Source organism: Setaria viridis, chromosome 6, assembly GCF_005286985.2.
Source record: "Setaria viridis chromosome 6, Setaria_viridis_v4.0, whole genome shotgun sequence".
Lineage (NCBI taxonomy): Eukaryota > Viridiplantae > Streptophyta > Magnoliopsida > Poales > Poaceae > Setaria > Setaria viridis.
The window spans coordinates 9095587-9121805 of NC_048268.2; the positions used below are offsets into that span (position 1 = coordinate 9095587).

The 26219-nt window shown below is 39.7% G+C and overlaps 2 long non-coding RNA genes across 2 annotated transcripts; both read left to right on the forward strand.

Moving 5' to 3' along the window:
- Window positions 1–10632: 10632 nt before the first annotated feature.
- Window positions 10633–11561, forward strand: LOC117861262 (uncharacterized). The gene is made up of 2 exons (XR_004641732.2): window positions 10633–10813; window positions 11106–11561. It is a non-coding gene; the product is annotated as an uncharacterized lncRNA (long non-coding RNA).
- Window positions 11562–23163: 11602 nt separating this feature from the next.
- LOC117862014 (uncharacterized) lies at window positions 23164–24206 on the forward strand. The gene is made up of 2 exons (XR_004641865.2): window positions 23164–23857; window positions 23927–24206. It is a non-coding gene; the product is annotated as an uncharacterized lncRNA (long non-coding RNA).
- The last annotated feature ends 2013 nt before the right edge of the window (window positions 24207–26219 follow it).

Consider the following 26219-nt stretch of genomic DNA (forward strand, 5'->3'; position numbering starts at 1 on the left):
TGCTCGATATACGGAGCCAAAGAAGATGACTGTTGCAGAACAGTGTAGTGTGCCTTGTCGAACAAATTAGTATCATTGCTCAAACTTGATTTCTTTCCAAGGGTGCCCATTCCCCGCTGCCTCCCCTCGTGGCATGAAGTTGGAACCCCAATCGAGTCAATTGAGTGAATAAAATAAACACAAAACTCAATCACCTCCTCTGTTCCATATCCCTTGGCGATGCTTCCTTCTGGACGGGCATGATTAAGAACATAGTTTTTTAGGACTGACATGAACCTCTCGAAAGGCCACATATTGTGCAGGTATACAGGTCCGAGAATACCAATATCTTTTACTAGGTGAACCAGGAGGTGCGTCATAATATTGAAGAAGGATGGTGGAAAGACCAACTCAAAACTGACAAGACATTGCACCACATCATTCTATAGCTTTGCTAGTTTGGATGGATCGATTGCCTTCTACGAAATCACATTGACAAACATGCATAGCTTTACGAGCTGCAATCGGACATTTTCTGGTAGAACACCCCTCAGTGCAGCCGGAAGCAACTGGGTCATCAACATGTGGCAGTCATGGGTCTTGAGATTTGTAAACTTCATTTGTTTCATATTGATTATTCCCTTTATATTCGAGGAGTACCCAGACGGGACCTTCGTACTATTCAAGCATTCAAACATGCTATCCTTCTCTTCCTTGCTGAGAGTGTAACTGGCAGGACGTAAGTAGTGTTGTCCGTTATCTCTCTTTTTCGGATGTAGGTCATCTCGTTGCTTCATGGCTTTCAGGTCCTGTCGTGCTTCCAATGTATATTTTGAGGTCCCATAAACACCCATGAAGCCTAGCATGTTCACGCAAAGATTCTTCGTTAGGTGCATCACGTCTATTGCGTTGTGGACCTCTAGGGTTTTCCAATAAGGTAGCTCCCAAAATATTGACTTTTTCTTCCACATGGGTGCACGTCCGTTATCGTCGTTCGGAACAGGTTGGCTACCATGACCCTTTCCAAAGACTACATTTACATCCTTTATCATCTCAAAGACACACTTTCCATTACGGTGTGCAGATTTTTATGATCGTCTGGCGCCCCTTTGAAATGCATCCCGCTCTTTCTCAGCTGGTGGTGAGCAGGAAGAAATCAACAATGACCCATATAGACGACCTTCTTACAGTGCTTCAAATACATGTTGTCTGTGTCATCTAAACAGTGGGTGCATGCCTGATATCCCTTGTTTGTCTGTCCCGAAAGGTTACTCAGTGCAGGCCAATCATTGATGGTTACGAACAACAATGCTCGTAGATTAAAGATCTCTTGTTTTATCCTCACCCCACACACGTACACATTCTTCCTTCCAGAGCTGTAAAAGTTCATCAACCAACGGTCTTAGGTACCCGTCAATGTCATTGACGGGTAGATTTGGGCCTTCGATAAGCGCTGGCATCATAATGAACTTCCGCTTCATGCACAACCAAGGAGGAAGTTGAACATACATAGGGTCACAGGCCAAGTACTATGGCCACTACTCAACTCACCGAATGGATTCAATCCATCAGTACTTAAACTAAATCTTATGTTCCTTGCTTCACTTTCAAAGTTCAGGAATGCTCTATCAATTGATCTTCATTAGGCCCCATCTGTGAGGTGTCTCAACATCTCATCTTCCATACGTTCTTCTTTGTGCCATCGCATCAACTTAGCATTCGCCTTGTTCCTGAACAAGCGCTTCAAGCATGGTATTATAGGGAAATACCACATCACCTTCGTAGGAACTCTCTTCTTGGGAGACTGCCCCTCGACATCACCAGGATTATCTCGCCTAATCTTATACCGCAGTGCTTCGCACACGGGACAAGCATCCATTTTCTCGTATTCATCACCACGATAAAGGATACAGTCATTAGGGCATGCGTGTATCTTCTGAATTTCCAATCCGAGAGGGCAAATAATTTGTTTAGCTTCATATGTTATGAACGGTAATTTATTATTCTTGGGAAGAATCTTCTTGACAATATTCAACATCCCCTGAAATGCCTTATCGGACACACCATTTTTTGCCTTCCATTTCACAAATTCTAGTGTCGTACCTAGTTTTTTATAGCCCTGCTGGCAATCTGGGTACAATAATTTTTGGTGATCATCTACCATGGGCTGCAACTTTGCTGCTTCCTTCTCAGTTTCGCAATCTCTGTGTGCATCTCGTAGCACCTGACCAAGGTCATCAGTAGGGACATTTTCTGCAAACTCATCTTCATCAGCCTCACCCATTGTAGTATCTGCAAAAGCTTGGCCTGCAGCACAGTCCGGAATGTTGTCATCATCCTCCTCCCCTTCGCCATCTTCCATTACAACCCCTCTTTCGCTGTGCTTGGTCCAAACCAAATAGTTAGGCATGAAACCGTATCTAAACAAGTGGCTGTGAATAGTCCCCCAGGAATCCTTTGAATAGTCCTTCTTGTTACTGCATTGTAAGCATGGACAACATACGAACTCGTTCTCTGCCTTGTTTGCTTTGGCCACTTCGAGAAAATAATGCAAGCCATCAATAAATGCCTTACTTCGTCTGTCCGTATTATACATCCATTGCCAGTCCATCTGTATCATATTATGCATGAAAATGGATTACACTTGAAAATGGATTACGCGTGAAAATGGATTATACTTGAAAATTGATTACGCATGAAAATGGATTCACGATTGAAAGGATGTCAAACGTTGTAGTGCAAATAATGTTGAAAGTTTAGATATAGATAGAAATAAACATATTTAAATTACAGATCCAAACAACATGATACACTATGACAAGCCATCCACTGATTATTATCTAGGAGTACTTTAAGTATCCTTGGGCAGTGAAGACGAAGGTTCCGCTGACCTAGCCTCATACTGTGGTTTATTTGTGCCTCCTGGAACGGTAGTACTAAGTGGACGTCAAACACCCGAGACTGACGGTGGAGCATAACGGCCACCAAAAGGAGATTTCTGACCTGCCACAACAACATCTTCATGACATTTCTGCAAATAACGAAGCATTGCTTTCTCCAACGTGCTCATTTTCTTTGGCTTATCCTGAGGGCCAACTATGGTTTTCCCCTTGCCGCAAGAGGAACGACGATCGCCCCCACCATCGCCACTTCCTCCAGTAGAAGAAGCTATCTATGTACAAAAATTCATACCTTAGCACTGCAGAACTTGTTGAACTTGAAGACCGTGATCATCTCAGCGAGCATGTTCTCAACTGGGCGGCACTGTATGTCGTCATGAAAGAGCTTCGATTTTACGAGAAAGGGGACACGGTCTTCCACGATGTCCGTTGCCGCTGTTTCTCGTAAAATCGAAGCTCCTCCTTAACGTCCGTTACTGCTTCGCGGAGAACATGCTTACCGAGATGAACACGGTATGCCTGTAGAACTTGTTGAACTTGAAGACCGTAATCATCTCGATGAGCATGTTCTCAACTAGGCGGCACTGTACTTTGTCATGGAAGAGCTTTGATTCTACAAAAAAGGGGTCACGGTCGTCCACGATATCCGTATCCGCTCTTTCTTATAGAATCGGAGCTCCTCCTTGATGTCCGTTGCTGCTCGGCGGAGAACATGCTCACCGAGATGAACACGATATGCAAGTTCAACAGGTATGGATTTGAAAAAAAACATATTAAATTTGACAAGATAAACCGTCTAGACAAGGGTAGCATCATTCTTAAACCACTGCAAGGATACATACTATATATGACACATCAATCTACCTCACATTCTAGCTCAAAATCCTCTCCATTTTCTACTTCACATTCTCCCAAATAAACTATCCATCTCCATTCTATACATCAAGTTGTTTTAACTAATACGAATCGTATATAACAAGCAAACTATCCATCACATTCTAGCTCAAAAATATGTATAAGTACAAATCCTCTTCATTCTCCCTCTTTCTAACAAACAAACTCATTTTTCTCCCTTTCTAAAGCATAAATCAAAACATAACAAGAGGATGAAGTAGCAAACCTTCACAACACTTTGGATGAGTGAAATTCCCATGAAAATGAGGGGAAAAAATTCGGACAGCACCTCCCTTATTTCGACACCATCGGAGAGTAGGTGAAGCTCACCTCTTTGTCTTTGTGGTGGACTGGCTCGGGCTGAAGGAGGAAGAAAGGCCTCTGTCTTGGGATATAATGGGGGATGAGTTTTTATCCCGGTTAAAAACTCCAACCAGGACAAAAAGCAACACCTTTTGTCCCGGTTGAAAGTTTACTCCCGGTTGGAATTACCAACCAGGACTAAACTTTTTGTCCTGGTTGGTGTTACCTACCGGGACAAAAGGGCCAGGTTGGAGGCTCCAACCAGGCCAAAAGGGGCACGCCACCGACGCCTGGGAACTAGCCGTTACAACCGGGACTAAAGGGGGGCCTTTAGTCCCGGTTGCAAATACCAACCGGGAGTAAATCTCTGCTCCATTCCAGCCTACCGTGGCGCGCCCCTTTTTATTCCGGGTCAACTTTAAACCGGGACAAAAGGGGACACATGGAAGATCAGTTCTCTACTAGTGTATTTATTTATTTGTCATTTATTTTACCGGCGTCATTTATACCCTAGGTTGTCTTACACTTTTCTTTTGGTTAGCACTTATCCATAAACACTCCTAGTGAGCATTGCGGTTCTTATATTTTCAATGTGTTTAATTCTAACTAAACTCAAGTTCGAGGGAAACACATGAACAGTACAAGATTGTAAATGCTCACTTAGATAGTTTATAGATGCTAAATTGTCACTTAACTCTTGGAACAATGGAATGGATACATAAATTACACACATATCAATAATAGTTTCTATTCTTATTTATCTAAATATTCAAGTGCATACATTATATTCTAGTACACTTACATAGATATCAGACATAATTAATATGTCAAATCTTGTATCCTAGCACTTCGACAATATAGATTAGAGCATGATTTTTTAGAAAATTATGAATTTTCTTAGATGCCACCTTTTCTTTGTTGTGTTTGATGTTAGGACCTAGTTGCAAGAAATGATGACCTTGTTTCAATAGGAACATGAGTTGTGCATCCACGAGTGGTATTGATATATATGCACATAGTATTTTCTTGATTTGTTGTTTTGTTTTTTAGACTAAAATGATTTGATCTTCCTACCGAATGTGATCACATTCTTTGAAAAGGATCAAGGGAAATATGCATTTTATTAAAAATATTGAACTCTAAATGTCAATATCAATACCTCATCAATTTGATAATAAGTTAATTTGGTAGACCTTGGTGCCTCATAGATTTAATAATTTGTTATAACACAAATAATTGTTTACACTACTACAGGAATAACTGAGTCCTTGCACTATCAGAAGTATGGATACGATAATGGATGCATCCTTGAAAGCTATGCACAAAAAGCTTTGAACTCATAGAAAGGCAATCCATCATTAGATAACGGAGATCTGCATTTCATATTTCTTAGAGTATTTATGACAATTGTCTATTGTATTTCAATACAGAACTATAAATCATGTAGATCCTAGAAAGACTATTTATATTTGTATTAGATTCGTAGCTTCGATCAAGAAACTTATCTTCAAAATGTATATGGATACCTTGATTATGGTGGCTGGTTTAGTTCATTTTGACAGATAGAAAAAGTGGTATCTTTTATTAATTGATATGAAAAAAGTTTAAAATAGGTGTATATAATATTCATGTTTTGTTTCTAAATATATATCATTGTAGTATATATTTTTATTATTGAGTTAAGACTTAATTTTCAAATGAAAAGAAATTTTGATTATTAGCTGCCCTTGAAACCTGACAGTCCTAACACATAGGAGCATGCAATACCCATATGCTTCACAAGTTGTGTTCATGAGCTTTTTTGAGCTTTACGACTCCTATTTCTTTTTCCAAGGGACACGACACATCTTGACAAATAATGTCATGCCAACTCTCAGGCTTTTAGAAGAATGAAGTCACGAGACAATTGGCTTATCTAGAAATTTAATAATCAATTACACTATAGTTGTGCTAACTAGAATGCAAGAAATAGTTATTGCTCTTCTACGACCATATTTAAAACATATACACTATATTTATTATGTGGTAATGCCAACATATTTTGTTTATAAAATCTTTTATCTAGAAACTTCTTTCACGTTAATAAGATTTATATGATTTTTGTACTCAAAGAATTAAATATGTATTTGATTTCAATAATTTTCTAGAAGATTGTGTTATGACATTACTTTTGAAGTGATAATTGATACATTACGTTATGGTAATACTTTTGAAGCAACACTAAAAATCTAAATATTTTTGTAAAAGTGGAAGGATTAAGACAGGAGGATGCATTTATGATTTCCATTGTGAAAAATGATTCGTTTACATGGTATTTGTTTTCACAAACTTCCATTGAAATAAAACCTAGGTAGCCTGCAAACGTTTAATATCTCCCTCACGTGAATAACACCCGAGTCCTGACGCATATAACCCTACTTCTAGAAGTGGTAAGCTTAAGCGATTGCCTCTGGAAATTTTGATTTCTATAGATGGTCTGTATATTGAAGCTCCTTTTTTATGAACAGTAAGGAAGGTCCCTAAACACCTTTTTCATTTTATAAAAAAGGATACGTTTACAAATCCCAAGGCACAAGGAGAGACCCTAATAACAAACGTTTACTGAGTCTCTCCAGCAGTCCCTCAATAAATGTTTCCCAATAACTAGTTAATAGGGATATCCCAATATCACTTTCACCGTTATTGGTAGCTTTGCTTTTGCAGTTTTCAATAATCTCATCCTAATCCAATTACCATATTAGGAGAGTCACAACTCTTTCTTTATTTAGGGAGAGTTGGAGTGAATTATTGGGTGTCCCAATAATTATTAGGAAAAATGAAAGGAAGACTGCTAGTGCACTATTTTCTTATCAACTCTCCTAATATGGTAGTTGGATTAGGGAAAAGAAGACTGCTGATAGATGCTCTAACCGATACACATAAATGATCCACGAGGGTTTTACAAGATGCAGAGCTAAACCAATCTCCTTTATGAATGAGGCCTTCCATCTAGCTATAGAAAGTGACACAGTATAAAGAATATAATGATGGAGTTTCTATGGCACCATAGGCACCAACACGCTGTCATCATCACTTCTCTTAAGATCTTGAGCCAAAAGCATGCCTTGCTACAATGACTGTATAACTGTATTGGTTGGGGGCACTGAAAGTTCCTAAAGGATGCCTTGTTTTCTTCAACATGTCTCCCTGAAAGGACAAAGTAACAACAGATCACAACAGGGTCCCTTCAACCCCACTACTACAAAGCACACATCCATAATCACCCAGAGCTCTATTTTTTCCTTCGTAGGTCATATGTGGTGTTTAACCTGTCACACAACAGCTGCCAAAGGAATTCCATGTCCATTTGAAGAGCGGAGAAATTAAGGTCCTGCAAATGAGAGCATTATAGTCTTGCTTGAGAGTATAAGAATCTGATCCCCAATTACTTGAACAAAAATATCTCTTTCAGTAGTGACCATCCTGATATATCTAGGAACTTGCTCAATGATATGTTATATGGTTACTAGCATAAGAAAATAGATGAGGGAATCTCCACTTGAGTACACCCACATCCAAAGAATCCTCCCATAACATGACAGTGTCCCCTTTCATAGCTTTGCGGGAAATCTGCACTGCAGCCCCTGTGCTGCACAGGTGACTGACATAAATAACCACCTACAAAAAAGGGGTACATATAAAAAATAATTGTTTGGTTAAAATAAAAGTAATTGTAGCAGACTACACCAAAGCGGTCATTACAAATGCTAAGGAAAGAAGTTAGCGGATGGTATCGAGGAGTTTGTACGAGAGGTCGGTGGTAATATCGCCTGCGCGTCTGCTCCAAAGGGTGAACTTAATGTCTGTATTAACATAAATATTGTTGAAGTTAGTTTTGACCACAGTCAACCGATGAGGATAAGAAAGAGTCTGTTGACAGCTCGATGTTGACCAAGGCCCACCACATGCAGCCGGATTCCAGAAACCAATATAAGACCGGGAGGAATCTATTCTGAAGCAAAATTGACTCCACCAAACAAGAGAAAACGTGAAATATTATCTTTAGTGGTTTTTTAGAATTATTGTCATAGTTCATGTTGCAATCGAGTAGGATTTTAACTTGCTCCAAAGTATAAATATAAGCTCATGAGCTCTGTAATGGATAATCATTAATCAATCAGCATAACGTTTCAGCAAAACGCCATGCTGCCAAAACCCTACGAGTAGAAGTAGAGTAGAAAACGGCGAGTTTCTTCTTACGTGTAGGGTGCATCGGCGTCGATCTTAGGCGAGCTTGTAAATACCGTCACCCGGTCGTTACGTTATCTATATCAAAATTTTGTAGGCATCATTCAATATTCTAATCTGTTCTCATAAAAGCTAATTATCGAGTTAACTTAGATTCCAAGTAGAACTTTCTAAGCTTTGTCCAATATTCTATTTGTCTTTGATGTTGCTCACAGTTATTGAGTTGTTTGATTTTATTAAGTTGCATCGTATCGATCTCTTAGTTCTATCAAGCTCTCTCAGTTATCAAATGGCTTAGATCTGGTTAGACTACCTTCATCCGCTCCTAGATCTTGTTTAAGCGTTCACTAGTTCTCTGATCATATCGGCTGGTTAGATCTTACATGCTTTATATCCTTTATATATGCTAGGTCCGATAGATCTTTACTCCTGCCCCTCGCATTGCTAGCCATTGGATCCTTAATGTCAAAACACTGCTAGGTAATTGGCCTTCAGTACCGATCCCAAACCCCCTTTTAGTACCGGTTGTGCAAGTGGTATTGCTATATCAGTACTAAAGGGGATCCTTTAGTATCGGGTCAAATAACTGGTACTAAAGTGTACGCATTAGTACCGGTTTGGGAGACCAACCGGTACTAATCCGTTTTTTCGCACAAAAAAATATGCTGACCGCCGGGAGGCCCCCGCACACAAGTCACAAGTCATGCGATTTTCACGCGTAATATGCGCATGCGCGTTTCATGGGATTCAAACCCACGACCTCAAGCTTCGCGCGATCCTTCCTTACCATCTCATCTACACAGCACATGTGATGGATGTAGATATGTTTTCCTTTTGAAGTAACCTATGGAGAGACCTTTAGTACCAGGTCATAACATCACGCGGTACTAACACTACAAGGTTTTATCACTAGCGTCACGGCATGAAATCGTTGCCATACGGGTCATTTCGTTGTAATAGCGAGCTATTACGACGATTTTGTGTCGTTGCCTTAAAAATGATGTCGTTGCTTAAACTTGCATTGTAATATGATATTACAACGACATAGGAAGGCGTGGGCATAAGGGTGAGTTGTTGCAACGATGAGTGTCGTAGCAATCAGTGGAAATTACAACGCCCATTGTCGTTGCAATTTTGGTAATTGCAACGGTAGGCATCATTGCTATAGTGGCTATTGCAATGACATTGCGCTGTTGCAAACAAGCGTAAATACAACACAAGAATGTTGTTGTAATGCGAGACTTATGCTGTTGCAATATGCTAACAGGATATCTCAACGAAATACTAGTCGTTGCTAGGCGTCAACCATATCTCAACAAAATATGTCGTCGTGTTACAAATATAGGGTAGCGCAACGAATCATGTGTCGTTGTTATATGCTCAACGGATATCGCAATGACGAGAAAGCGTCGTTATATGCTGACAAGTTATCACAACGAGGTACGTGCCGTCGTTATATGTTTCAACCATATCGCAACGAAATATGTCGTGGTTATATGTGTACAGGGTAGTGCAACACAATACGGGTCGTGGTTATACGCTCAATGGATATCACAACGAGAAAGCGTCGTTATATGCTTACAAGGTATTACAACCAGGTACGTGCCATCGTTATATATTTCAACTATATCGTAATAAAATATATCGTGATTATATGTGTACAAGGTAGGTAACGAACTTTATTCTTTGCCTGCTACTTATGTTTTATGCCCTTAGGTAACAACAACCTCGCTTATTCCCATGTACTGCAAAATTCGGCACTAAACCAAAGTTAGAGTCACATGAGCATCTTTTCCTCGAGACCTTACATGTAATGGTAGTTAACGCCTATTTTTATTTGTATGTCCGTTGTTCGTCCGTTACTTATCCCGGGTTTTCTAAAGAGCTTTTTCACGTGGTGTATCCACAGGTCTCTCACTGGTTCCTTTTTTTTTTTCACAAGCACTGCGAAACCGCAGCACCAGCAACACTGAGCGGTAAAAGGCCAAATCGAGCAGACGCAACACGCAAAAAAACAAAATCGAGCAGACGCAGACGCAAAATCAAGCGGCAACTAGGAAAATCGATCGGTGGAAATGTCAAAATGGAGCCGTGGCGTGTGTACAGGAGCCGTTGCACTTACAACCGACACATCGTCACGATCCTTCTGCATACGTTCAGAGGAATAACTCGGTGACAAGACATGTCCCAGAATTTCAGATGCTGCCAAATGACTCATACCTTACAGTATGCACGGTCAACACTTAGTCCGCAGACTGAGCTTGACCGGCATGGAGAGATTGGCTAATACCGTAGGACACCAAAAGGATAAATAGCCCAGCCCAGCTTGGGCACCCAACACCCAACAGCTAGAGCATCTACGAACGAACTAATAGAGCACGCAACAACGTAACTGCAGACACTATATACCACGATGGCTCTAAGGGCAAGCAGCAAAGGCTTGGTAGTTCTGTGCTTCGTCTCTCTCCTCCTTGTCTCATCGTTTGCTGATACAACATCCCGAGCCCAAGGTACACGCCCTACTTTCCCTAAATTCTGGAACACCTGCAAGAGCTAATGATACCAATATATACCGAAGCAATCACTTTTTCTAATGATAAAAAGATATATATTTTCAGCTTTAGCCTTCTTCTAATTGAACACTTTCCATTTATGATTAGCGATTTTCGAACCATTTCTTATAAGTTAGAGATGCATCAGACCGTAATTATTGTTAAAAAGTCCGTCTAAAGATAGGTAAGCAACATAAGAATCTATAGCCGAGCCATCCGACATAACTGTTACCTTGCATCATGTATGCAGATACTGGGAGGAAGATGAAGCGAGAATTGGTGGCCGCGGACGAAGAATACGCGCCATTACCACCGTCATACGGCGTCACGCCGCCCTTACCACCATCGTACGGGCCGCCCTCGCAGACTGTACCAACATACACGCCTACACAGCCGTGAATCCACGTGCGAGTCTGGCACAGATGAATTACGTATGCTAGTTTATATATATATATATATATATATAATATATATATATATATATAATATATATATATATATGTAAGTGAATAAAATTACCACTGGCCGGGGTGTGGTGCACTGATGCTTGTTTCGACACGTAGCCACAACGGACGCTCGTTTGGCACAGCTGGTCTGTCGACTGTAATCAAATTATAAAGTGGCGTTGCTTTGCAGGCTCCAGCTGTACCATCGACATGTCAAATCTTGAGTTGAAAGATTAAATAAAGTGCTTTAATTTGGTTAAGCTAGCTTCATTTCTATCTTAATAAAACAAGATGATGCCACTGCATCACAAAGTTATCCCAGCGCGCCCACTCCCCTTGATTAAATGATCTTGGTGTGGAACTGTGGATAGGCAGATTATTTTTACTAGTCGCTAACCCATGCATTCGCACGGGCTACTTTATATATCAGTAGATATACGAAATTTTTAGATTGTTTTCTACTTTGATATATAAACTGCTTGAGAATATTTCTAAATAGTGGTATCTTATAACAACTTCCAACATGCCGACCCCTTCCAATATGCCTTTATAGTGCATCAGAGATGCGGTGACCAAGGTCGCTTCCTCAGCTTTTGCTGGAGGGAAATACAAAGCCTTGTTGCACAGAGGAGACTCATCATCTGATGCATGTATGTTTGCCTTGGCAGTCTGCAGTGACCGACCTGTTGCGGTCATCAAAGGTCGAATATGGAAGTACATCCTCTGCAGTCTTCCAAATTCCTTTTAATCACAAATGTGGTTCACCATCCCCATCATACCTCTTTGTATCCATGCAACTATATATAGTCCAGTACTGCTCTCGCCGCATTGGATCATTATTGCTGTTTACTGGTCAAGATGCCGCGGCGATTAATCCACGTTGATGACCAAGCACTTCTGTAGATACCCCCGAGATGACATCTCGTTACCTCTAGCTCCGGACCTTTACGTGTTGCTCCCGTATAGCTCATTAGCCATTAGCTAAGCAGCGGCAGCTTGATGCTGTCACATATACTGATTGGCACCGGGAGCAGGCCGTGGAGAATGTGGAGGAGATGTTCGTAGTACGGTGACTAGGACCTCCATGCATGGCGATTAATTTGGTGAGGAGATGCCCCAGGATACTGACGGCCTGTGGAGTTACAGCGTCTATCCTTTTGCAGGTACCTCCTCGATATATCACGGTAAGTTTCAATGTAATAAAATAGAAGTATCCATTTCAAAAAATAAAATAAAATAGAAGTACAGTAAGAAAATAACCCAACGACTCTGCTGACCTGGTGTTTTTTTTTTGTGTGTTTGTTTACTATCTTTTAGAAGACAAGACGCTAGCCATTTCAATTTTTATCTCGTAAAGAAAGAATGTTTCCAGACCTGTAAGGGAAGGAAGGAAAAATTGCTTGGAACTTTATTTTATTTATTATTATTACTGATCTAACGATATATGGTGGCCGGCCAGTAATTGGTCCCACCAGTTCCGATCAGTTTTCCCCTTTTCTCTTAGATTAGATCAGAGCCGTTCCCTTAACTGGTCCTACCAGATATACGGTCAGATTTGTTTTCTTTTTCTCCGATTAACAAGGAATTTTCTAGATGACCTGTGATTAGTAGTATAGGTATATAGACGATTTTGGATGAGACAAAATTTATATGATAATTGCATGCATCTCCAGTTGTTGCAGACCGGAAGTTATATTTTAGATAAAAAAATAAAGTTGTAATTGGCATATTATTTATTTAAGAAGTGAGGGGGATGAACCTGTACGCTTCTGGTGCAGCAGTGACAGTCATCAAACCTGTTAGTTAATTGTAACGGTTAGAATAATGATCCGTCATAAACCTTTAGTTACTAGTAACAGATATTTGATTGCACCATTTAATCACTATTTATAACAGCAAAACGTTCACTGCAACGCAACACGTCTCGCGTCTCCTGCACGTATGACTCGACACGACCATGGCCTCGACCTCGGTGAGGCAAGCGAGCGCGCGCCAATCTCCCCGGTGTTGACGAAGCCTACATAATAAATTGCTTAAGATCCTCCTAAACAACCAATGTGGAATTAACCACTTTAACTCTCTAACATTTAATGTGCCTTGTAATATTAATTATATTTAATTGAATTAACTCCAACAAGCTCTTTCTTTTCTGCCCATTTGCACTGTCCTGCTTGAATAATATCAGTCTACAGGTCCATTCAGACCTGTCTGGGTTGGACAACTTGCGAAGACTACGTAATCAGATTGCGCAACTTTTCTTCATGAAGGTGATAATATTAATGTGCTGAAGTATTTGGCTGACTAGAAATTGTTTCATCTTTCACAACAAATTAGGTCAGTTTTAGTGCACAGTTTCATTGCACAGTTATTAGGACTAAGAACTTGGTAACTGTGCCAGTTGAGTATCATGGGGACGAAACTACATTCTTTCCTCATGAAACTCCCCCTCATAATGACCTTACCAAGTCAGCAATTTTGCTGATGTGGCAACAAATTTAATGCTCATGAAACTTTTTTGAAACAACCATTGAGACTGGCCTTAGCCCCAACAATTGAAAGGTGTCAAATTTTCTTTAGAGCATCTCAAACAATCTCACAATAAATGTTTCCCAATAAGGCAATAACTAGATATCCCAATAGCACTTTCATTGTTATTGGAAAAGTTGCTTTTGCAATCTTCCAATAATCTCATCCCAATCTAACTACCCTATTTGGAGAGTCACAACTCCTTCTTTATTTCGGGAGAGTTGGGGTGAATTATTGGTTTGTCCCCATAATTATTGGAAAAGGAGAAATGTAAAGGGAGTCTGCTGGAGCACTAATTTTTAACCAACTCTCCCAACATGGTAGTTGGATTGGGGAATGGGGAATTGGTGAGATACTCTAAGGGTTGCATAGCATCTCCAGCAGTTCCCAATAAATCTATCCCAATAACTAGCTAATCGAGATGTCCCAATAATCCTTTTGTGGTTACTGGGAGAGTTGCTTTTGCACACTAGGCCACAAAAGATTTGTGCTGGCGGCTAAAAGGGCTCTATGATGGCGGGTCAAGCACCCGCCAACAACCTTGAGCCAGCACAGACCGCTCTATGCTGGCAGGCGACGTTAGTATTGGGAGAGTCACAACTCCTGCTTTATTTGAGGAGAGTTAGGCTGGATTATTGATTTGTTCCAATAATTATTAGGAAAAGGGAAAGGTCTTCCTTTATTTGAGGAGAGTTAGGATGGATTATTGATTTGTTCCAATAATTATTGGAAAAAGGGAAAGGTCAAGGAGATTTGCTGGGGCATCATCTTTTCATAAATAAACTGTCCCAATATGGTATTGATCAATGGCTTCACTCATTTACTATTTGTAATGTACGTTATCCTCTTTTAATACATAAATTGGTTGGGGGCTCGCCCGTGGTGTTTCATAAAAAAGAAAAAAGAAAAATCGATCGGTTCCACTTGCAAAATGAAGTTGTGGCGTCGCACTACTCGAAAACACGGCATTAGTCAAGGTTGGATAGGGCCATCGATCCCGAAAATCCAATATGGACTAAATTTTTGAGACAAAAGGGGATTCTTTAGTCCCGGATCATTCATCCAGGACTAAAGATCCCCTTTAGTCCCGGTTGATGGCAGCCACGCCAGGCATAGCACGGGCTCCTTTAGTCCCGGTTGGTTTTGCATGGCGCATGCAAGTACCCCTTAAGATTTTTTTAAAATTCTTTTCCATATTAATATCATATGCATGTCATATTAATATTGTATGCAAGTCGTATATATATTTCATGGCAGTAGTATATATATACAATTCTTAGTATATTATACAAATCAAACTAGTATTTATACAATTACTATATATACAATAATTTGTCCATTTCATTCCTAGGGTTTTCCCATCATGGTGTTGCTCGGTGCGGCTATTGAACGTCCGTTGTAACAAAATTTTCCTGTAGGATTTATCAACTCGTCCACAGGAATCCTATGGGACCTTCACAAATTGCCAAAATCCTCTCCTTCTCCAAGAATCTTTCTTGAATCTTCCACATCTGTAATTTGGAAATATGTGAATGTTACACGAACACTTAAATATAAGGAGCTAGATAATAATTAATTATTAATAGTTTTATTTTACGTACATTTAGATCATGCGATGACAGCACCTTGCCATGCACAAAATTATTCATGTGCCTATAGACGTAGTATCCACATAGATTATTGCCTTAATCCTATCTCAAGCACTTTAGTGGGAAAAAACAAGTTATGAAATATTTGTGTTATATAATGTACAAAATGTGCAAACTTCATACGTACCGGGAACTTTGTACTGAATGTAAGTTTTTTGTTGAAGTTACCATGGTGAGTCTTAAGGAATCATTTCCATGCACTACGGAATAAAATAATGAATGATATAATGTTAGGTGAAAATTTAGAAAATAAACTTTTGCATAGAGATAGAGGTCCAGAATTATTACGAGTTTAGCATATCTTGAATGTCTTGGTACTCCACCGGTGGTTTCCTCAATGAATCGAACACAACGACATGGCTTCTATCAATCAATATTATTAGGAGGATCCAGTGGAAACTGTGTATATAAATATTCATATTAGAGCTAACTAACATTAATTAGGTAAGGAAAAAACAAACAAAAATAGACAATATCCACACTTACTTAAAGCAGTAATATATATTCCTTATAATTTTGTTTGTCCAAGAAATTGTATACTGCCTCCAATGTTTTCTTTGGAGGATCCCGTATCTGAGCTTGGTTAACGAGCGATAGATCCATGAAGCCAATATTGAAGTACGATTCTCTACTGCACCTTTGAATTAGCATCCTACTTAAAATGGAAGACGAAGTTAGTAGGACGAGGCACACACAAAAAATAATGATATGAGCCAAAATTTACTTATTGATAAACAGACACTTACAAAACCCAAGTGCTGATGAGAGAGATGTCAACGGCATCTTGATGGTACACTTCATATATATCCTTGAATTTCATCCATAGGAGTTTCTCACCTTCGCCAAAAAAAATCAATCATTTTAACCCAAAGAGCAAACATGAGCCTCTCATGGGCAAACTGCTCCATGTACCATTCGTCGAATTCATACATCTTCATGGATAGCTTCCGTACCAATTCAAGCCTTACTAGAGGCTTGCCTACCTCAAAGGGCCATTTAGGTACAATTGGCTCTAGAGCTAGCGGTTCAACTTGTCCTAGAACTTTAGCAAGAGACATACCTATATCTTGCATAAATCCAATGACTCTGATTTGTTGTTCAAAGGGCATTGCTTGTATAGTTTGAGCATTTTTATCTGGTAGAACCCCGAGGTGGGGAGAGTACGACTTGAAGATGACGCTCCTCGCCATTTTTTCTTCTCATCAGACTTAACTAACGAACGCTCGTAGTTCGATAGTATAGTCCTCTTTATTTTTGTTGATGTGCTAATAATTTTTTTTTAATTTTGCTAGATCCATCTCCTTTGCTTTTCTTTGTCCAGTGTATTTTTTGAAGAACTCCTTCACCATTGCTTGGGATAGCTCCTGCAATTCCTCAGTAGTCATATCGCCCGGTAGCTTCTAAATGGGTTCAGACTTCTTTGTTTTCTTTGGCTGCCTTGGCTTGGAAGGTGGTGGTCACGGCTTCTTCAGAGGTACTGTAGGTTCCTTGCTCACTGCGGGTCTTATCTCAGTGATGGTGATCGGGGAGGGGTGTTGTGGTCGTCGTCGCGCGCACCACCAGGATTCGATTGAGATAGAGATGGTGATCGAGCAGGATGCGATAGTCCTGGTGGTCTCGATGGTCCTGGAGGTGGATGTGCTGGAGATGACGGTCTTGAGTTTTGAGGAGATGGTTGCTGTAGGGGATCTACGGGGAGCAATGATGCGTCCTTACCGGGGATGATGATGTAGCGTTTGCGCCATAGAATAATCCCATGAAGTGCATCTCCTAGTGTCATTTCCATGTCACCTCCCGGGAGGTCGACCTCTAGGCCTTCATATTGACTATCAACAATCTGGTCTAGACCAATGCTGGAGTAGCCAAGTGGAATCTCCACGCCATGGCTTGTCTGCCCTGGCAGGATTGGCAAAGCACTTCTGTACACCACCTGTACATATAGGAGAAATAAAGAAGTTATTAAACTCCCCAGGCGTAGATCAATTGAGAAGATTGCATAAATTATATATATGTATACCTTGATAGTGATGTCACCAAATGGTCTATGCAGCTCACATAAGGTGCGCTGAGTGATGTCATCTACAGGGTACCGTTGGTTGTCCATGGGTAATCTTGACATCTGCTCATTGGGGACCCCTGTGGAAGCACAGGTGCTTCGGCTTTGAGAAGGACTGATGACGTTGGGATCCCGCAGTGCTCCAGATTGGGCCATCTCGATAAGCACCAGGGCCACTCGATGATTAATTTCTTCCTACATTCTTACTTCTTGTGAATGCACTTTGGCTTCTAACATGCGTCGTCAGTCCTCTTGTGGTTCCTTTCTTTGCTTGTAGCTTCTTTACGAGTCGATGTCCCTACAAAAAGCGAACTTCCACGGAACAACCCCGTAGCCTCGGCAACGTTCTGGGTGCTTGGGATTTCTGAGTGCCAATGTGAGCTTATCGTTGTCTCTATCCACCTTCAACCTCCCAGCTTTAGCATCTTCAATGCTTTTGATAAGCCTTTCAACCTTCTGACATATTATTTGGTTGAAGATAAGTGTCACATCCTCTTGGCTCAAGTTGCCTCCATGAGCGTAATACCAATTTTTTGATCGATCGGACCAGTTAATAGTTGCTCGTACGATACCTCGATCAAATAGTTCTTGTTCCATCTTGCGCCATTTTGGAATTGCAGTGATGTAACCACCTCACCCTAGACAATGATGGTACTCCTTTCTAGCATTGGCAACGTCGATGCGAACCTTATTCGTACTGCCTTCGCTCATCTTGTATTCGACAAATGAGTTCCAACGGTCCCTTAACTTTGGCCACTCATTGAAATCTGGTGTTCGGCTTTTCTTGATAGAGTTGGCATCCAGATTCTTCTTGAATGTGTGGAATCGGGTTGCCATCTTCTTCAATGTCCACTCTTTCACATATTTTTCTTCGACACCTTCCGGAAGTGTGACGTGTTTCTTGATATCTACCCACAACATATCCTTTTGTGTCTTCAGGAGCAGTATGGATCATCTTGTCTACCTTTCCCTTCTCTAATATTGATGGGCACGTTGTCCCTTATGATAGCCCTGATTTGACTCACAAACTTTCTAGTCACATGTTCGGGAGCAATTGGCTTGCCCTCTTGTGTCACTTCCGTGATGTGAAGCCTTTCCTCCATTATGTTTGTACAACCTTGGGGCTTATTTCACTTCATCGATCCAGAGGGCTTAAAGTTCAAGATTCATTAATTAGTACATAGTAATAATGAATATAAAATTATAGATGCGGTAAAACGATGAAAATAATATATACCTCGCCGGAACCTTCCGGCACAGCAACATTTTGTTCCGTGTTGTCATCAACGCAGAGCTCGGGCTGATCATTGCCATCACCGAACATGTTGAGGAACATGTTCGCCTGGTTACCCTCATCCCCGTTGTACGTTATTAGAACGTTGGAATCACTATCACCAGCAATAATCTACTCCATTAAGTACCTTGCATCCTCTTCGTTTTCCATCTCAACTAGTTTAAACACACATGAAATCATAGATACATTAAATTAAAAATTGTATCAAGTAGTACAATTAATGTATAAACATTAAATCATAGAACAACCATGAAATAAAAGAAACTATTTGAAATATACACATGAAACCATACATTAAATTATATATACAACACCTCTACCAAATTTATTACATGAAATTAAATATTAAAAAAATCACACAATTATATACAACACCTCTACTTGTACATCATCAAAAAAATATTATTAAATTATATATACAACACTTCTACTAAATTTCTACTAAATTATACTAATTTTATAAGCATTTCTACAAATTTATACTAATTTTCTAATCATTTATACTAAATTATACTACTGTACACTAAATTATACTAAATGTATACTAATGTGTACTAAATTGTACTAATTTATATTAAATCATACTAATTTTCCAAGTATTATACTAATTTATACTAAATGCTACTAATTTTCTAAGTATTATATTAATATTTACTAATTGAAATAGTAAAAAAAGGAGCCATGCGTCAGTACCTCGGCGGTACGGGCGCGGTGGTGGTGGGGGGGGGGTGGCGCCAGCCCGTATAGTCCGGTGAGGAGATCAACGGCGGGCGACAGTGGGGCAGGACGACAGCGAGGCGGGCGATGACGAGGTGGCGGAGACGGGCGACGGCATGGTGGGCGACGATGACCGGTGATGGCATGGCCGGGTGGAGGACGGCGGGGCGGGCGACAATGGTGCGGGTGGAGGACGGTGGCCGAGGCGGGCGACAGTGGGTGACGACGGGGCCACCAAGACGAGAGATGAGCGGATGGCGATGGCGGCGGATTGAAGTGTGGGAGACGAGCAAGCAACGTGTTTTAACCCTCCCCCCACCCCTTTAGTCTCAGTTGCAAAGGCCACCTGGGACTAAAGGCCCCCTTTAGTCCCGGTTGCAATTTACAACTAGGAGTAAAGGGTGCATTTTCATCGCTGGAGCTGAAAATGCACCCTTTACTCCCAGTTGTAAATTGCAACCGGGACTAAAGGGGCCCTTTAGTCCTGAGTTGACTTTTCAACTTGGACTAAAGGCCCTTTAGTAGGATTTTTCATTTCCCGCATGTTTTGCAATTACAATTTATATATGTTTTTCATTGGTTTGTTAAAGAAAAAATAAAAACTTTACATTTTTTGAATATGCAAAAATATATTAAATTAGCCAGTATATTTAAAATAAGTTTGAATAAGTCATTAGTTCTATAGTAGTTGTTTAAGTTTATAAAATAATTATTTTAATGCATCATTATAATCAACAAACTATTCAATTAAATAATTTCAAAAAATGCAATTGATGCATGTGGTTAAGTTAATATTGTTTATATTGATCAAATAAATATTGACCTCAACTAATTTAAACACACATGAAATCATATATACATTAAATTCAAAATTGTATCAAGTAGTACAATTAGTGTATAAACATGAAATCATAGAACGTTACAATATAATTCACCATAGAGCATTATAATATAATTATATGTACATGGAATCATATATACAATTAATGTTAAGTTAACATTGTTTATATTGATCAAATAAATATTCACCATAGAGCATTGCAATATAATTGAAAGGTTCTGATGGCCATAGAGCATTACATAAAGGTGAACCATATTTAGTGCATTACAATGTAACATTTAAAAACTTCTTCTTGATGAAAGTTCCTTAGTCATGATCGCAGCGTAAGTACGGAGCCTCTTCTTCGGCTAAGATGATGCTTGGGTCAACTTCGACAGCGATTGGAGGCATGCCATCAAACAGATCATAATCATCTAACTGGTGTGTTTTGTCCTCGACTCCCACGATTTTTCTTTTACCTGGAAGAATATGTGGCGCTTTGGCTCCTATGGTTTTTCTTTATCTTCTGAAATTTTTCTTGGGTTTGCTAGACATGTCCTTCACATAGAAAACCTGGTGCACATCATTGGCAAGGACGAATGGTTCATCATTATATCCAGTCTTGGTTGGGTTCACTATTGTCATTCTATACTAATCTTTGGTTATGCCACCTCCAGTTAGCTTGACCCATTGGCAACAAAATAAAGGGATGTTCAGCGATCTGTATTCGAGTTCCCAGATTTCCTCTATGAAACCATAATATGAGTCCTTGCTCCTGTTGTTGTCTATGACATCTATGCGAACACCACTATTCTAGTTGGTCCTTTTCTGGTCTTGGGCTCTCGTGTAAAATATACGTATAACCATTTATCTCGTAACTTTGGAATTTCACGATTCTGCTAGAAGGTCCCCTAGCTAACCAAGCGAGTTGTTCATGAATCGCAGAGTAACCCATAAGGTGTTGACGCAACCAAGAGGGAAAAATATCCATGTGATGACATATAATTCAGGCATCGGATTTTGTTGGGTATTAGGAAAATAGAATCTGCTTGTGTTCCTCGATATACGAAGCCACAAAGGATGATTGTTGCAGAACAGTGAAGTGTGCTTTGTGGAACAAATTAATATCATTGCTCAAACTTTATTTCCTTCCAAGTGTCCCCGTTCCTCGTAGCCTCCCCTCGTGGCATGATGATGGAACCCCAATCAAATTAATTGAGTCAATAAAATCAACACAAACCTAATGACCTTCTCTATTCCATATCCCTTGGCGATGCTTCCTTCTGGATGGGCACGATTATGAACATAGTTTTTTAGGACTGACATGAACCTCTCGGAAGGCCACATATTGTGCAGGAATACTGGACCGAGAATAGTAATCTCTTTGATTAGGTGAACCAAGAGGTGCATCATAATATTGAAGAAGGATGGTGAAAATACCAACTCAAAGCTGACAAAATCGCATTACTAGCTTGGTTGGAGAAGGATGGTGAACCAAGAGGTGCATCCTTTTGTAACTTTACTAGCTTGGTTGGATTGATTGCCTTCTGCGAAATCGCATTCAGAAACATGCATAGTTTTACAAGCACCATTCGTACATTTTCTGGTAGAATACCCCTCACTGCAACCGGAAGCAACTGGGTCATCAACATGTGGCAGTCATGGGCTTTGTGATTTGTGAACTTCTTTTGTTTCATATTTATTATTCCCTTTATATTCGAGGACTACCCATACAGAACCTTGATACTATTCATGCATTCAAATATGCTATCCTTCTCTTACTTGCTGAGAGTGTAACTGGCACACACAATAGCCCATCCAGACAAACGATCTATTCACTGAGCATGGTCCATAGTGGCAAGCCAAAACCAACCAAAAGCTGCTAGGTCAAGGTCAGTGAATAGATCTTTGCCTGAAGAGGATATTGGGCCAGCATACTTCTATTATGAGAATTAGGCTCCAAAAGGGGTTTGGAATACTATCTCAAAATTATTTTATGATATTCAGCCTGAGTTTGTGGACTCGAAGCTCCTCTGTTCTACCATTATTTTCTGGTACTGGAGGAGCGAAGGTGACTCTCCATAGACTTCGGAGAAGATTGAGTTATGTGCAGAGAATAGTGAAAAGCACATTATGCCATGTGCAGACACTGTTCTCTCTAGGATTGGAGGAACGGAGGTGGTACATCCATTGCCAGTCCATCTGCATCGTATTACGTGAAAAATGAGCATAGAGTTTTGTATTACATTAAGAACTTGATCAATATTAGGTAGGGGAAAAAATAGAGTAAGTGTATTTATAATATTTAGTTCTTGCACTAAATATGAGATAAATAAATCATTAGTCAAAGAAATACAATTATTATTAAATTACAGTGATATGAAAAATTGTAGCAATGACCAAATCCTACTTTCTTACATCTACAATTTATTTACCTTAATTTTATTGCAATAACTAAATATTACAAACACATTTACTCTATTTTTTTCCCATACCTATGATTGATCAAGTTTTTTTTAACTAATATGAATCATATATAACAAAAAAATTATCTAGCAAATTGTAGCTCAAAAATATGTATAAATAAAAATCCTCTCCATTCTCACTCATTCTAAAAAAACTCATTTTTCTCCCTCTCTAAAGCATAAAATAAAGCATAATAACAATAAATGAAGGGAGGATGAAGTAGCTAACTTTGACAATATTTTGGATGAGTGAAGTCCCCACGGAAATGAGGAAAAAAATTCGTGCAGCACCTCCCCTAAGGTTGCTTGCTCACCATGGAGAGGAGGATGTCTTTGGTGGAGTAGCTTGGGCTTGGGGAGGAAGAAGAGCTCTCGGTCTCGTGATTTTAAAGGGGAAATTCTAACTGGAACAAAGGGGGGTCTTTGTCCCCATTAGATTTTTCCAACCGGACAAAAGGGGGCAGTCGGTGCGATATTTCTAGCTGTTATAACTAGGACTGAGGGGGGATTTAGTCATGGTTGGTCTTTAAAACCGGGACTAAGTCCCGCCTCCCCCCTCCCCCCGCAGCAATACCTTTTTGGTGGCACATTTGGAAAAAAGTACATGGATGGACGGATGGACGGTCAGTTCTCGATTGGGATCAATAGTCCAACCAAGATGCGTGCCACTTGCAGCGTATCATCGGATCCTTTTGCGTACGTTCAGTACTTACTCGCTGACAAGACCTGCTCTAATTTTTCACATGCTACCAGTTTACTCCAGCTGACAGACCCTACCGTCACAGCATGGTCAGCACTTATTCTGCTGACTGAGTTTGACCAGCATAAGGACAGTCTGTCCATTATCGTGGGACACCAAAGGATAAATACCCGTGCCTAGCTCGCCCTCTCCCAACACAAACAGCCTATCCGCAGACTGCAGACACTACTACTATGGATATCAGCGCAAGCAGAGGCTTGGTGGAGCTGTGTGCATCGCCTTTCTCCTCCTTGTCTCATCGTTCGCTGATGAAAGCTCCGGAGCCCATGGTACGTAAACGCCATACACTCCCTAGATTCTCGAACACCTGCAAGCGCTTACGATACAAATTGTAGCAGATTCTTGGAGGAATATGACATCAGGAGGGGTCTCCGACGACTATCCAACGTACGGTCCACCAATTTACGGCGCAGTGAACAAAATAATGGCTAGAGTGATTCTTGTAATATTTTGTTGTTTGTTTTCATTTCTTTTCTGAAACCTACCTATTGTTTTGATTACTTTAATGTATATTAATTAGTGGGAATAGCCCCTCCTGTTTCAATCTAAAGAACACGGCAGACAGCCGAGTTTATGTTTGTGGAGTATGTAAGTAAATAAAATGACATGTACACAGCATGGCGCTTGTTTTGATACAAATTTCTAATATTTAAAGTCAGCTGATTCATCCGAAGATGAAAAGTTGATTGCTAAACTGGAAAAATTAAAGCCCTGAAGTGATAAAAAAGATGTCGTTCATGAGTTGCAAATTGGGAAAATTCTTGAGGACTATCTGTCTACAAAATCCAAAAAGTCACTAGGGGGGCAAGCATGTTCTTCTTAATAATAAAGGGAGTTGATTTTGCAAACAAACCATGCCGATTTTGCAAATAGGCTAGGCCCATTTTTCCAAACAAGATAGGCTAGTTTTGCGAACCGACCAAGACATCAATCATGGTCAAGGGCATCCAAAGATATTGAAACTTAAACATCCCAATATAATTTGATATAAAGACCATGATAAGCACAAGGGTAAGAAGCCGAAGTTCAATATCAAAGAACTTCTGGCTAAGTATAAAAAAGAAAGAGCTCTGAATTTTAAATGTTATAAAGTTTACATGTTGTACACGTGTACTCCTTTGGTACCTACACAATTTCATCATGTATTCTGAATTTTTAAACCAACAATGCACACCATTAACCACAAGAATTACATGAGAAATAAGTAAATTAATTGTACCAACAATTTTTGATAAATAGCTAAAATTTGCACCAATATTCAAATTATAGTATTCCCATTCACAATAATTTGATAGAATAAGGCAGGAGAGTCCAGTTCATGCTAGAGTTAAAAACGGTTATCTATGGCATATGGTCAACTCCATCCAACAAGCTTGTTGGCCGGATCCTGTGCAAGAACATTCACATGAACAAGATGAAGAAGATGAATGGGTTGGTTTAATTGGACCAGAAGAAGTTATATGAGGATTCAGATGAACCAAAAGAAGATGAATCTAAGCATTCGGTTTAACCAGAAGAAGAAAATGAATGCGAGGATTCATATTCTAAATATTAAGATGACAAAACCTGGTGAGAAGTTCTCTATATTGTACTTAAAAATAATGGGCACAAAATGGGTGGATGAGTATCTGCATATTCTTTTTTGTTGAACACGTTGCATAATGGTGAGAAAAAATATTGTTTTTCATGTTAGATTATATTTATACCATAACCCTATAATATTCTTTTTTTGTTGAACATGTTGCATAATGGTGAGAAAAAATATTTTTTCATGGTAGATTATATTTAAACCATAACCTTAAAATATAATCTTATGTTGATTTTTCATTATGCAATAAATATTCAATATATTATTACATAAGAAGCATATTGAAAAGGCATCCTCTGCACAATAGATTATATTTTAGGGTTTATGGTTTAATATCACCTTGACGCTCGATGAATGTACATTTTTGGTGTTGATTTTGAACCAATTCTTATACTATCCCGCTACTTGTCACATAAAAATAGTCCCATATTTATATATGTATTGTGTTTTGGATTTATTGCACATTTTGAATGAAATAGGACACAACATAAGGTTTTTGTATGGGCTTGATATACACCTGGACAAGGGTTATAAAGAGTAGCCTATACGACGAAGATGAGCATCTAGAGAGACGAAAAGGTCATAGGCTGATGGGCCTATCTCGATGCCTACACGATGAAAACGGTCTTCTGGAGGGTTAAAAATGTCATGGGCCGGTGGGCCTAGCACCCATTGGGCCCATCGGCCTAGCCTTTTATCTAGCTCTTGGTCGGGCTTCCATTTCTGGAGATTGAAGTCCATAGAGATCCTAGGGTTACCATGTCGACCATTAATCAAGAGATGCCTGCACGCTAGATAACGATACCTTCCTGAACATGCTGCAATGTTGAGTGCAACATTTCAATTAGCCAAACTCAAATCATATATGGGGCTACAATTGATACTTGTCTGTTAACAATGCTGTTATTTATTCTAATAGGTCTCTACAGGTATAGCTTGAGAAACACTAAGCTCTGACCCAATTTCAGAGCTCAGAGGGCAAATGGCAACACAAATGGAAGGAGAAGAATACTGGAGTAACTTGTTGATGGAGGGCAGCAGTA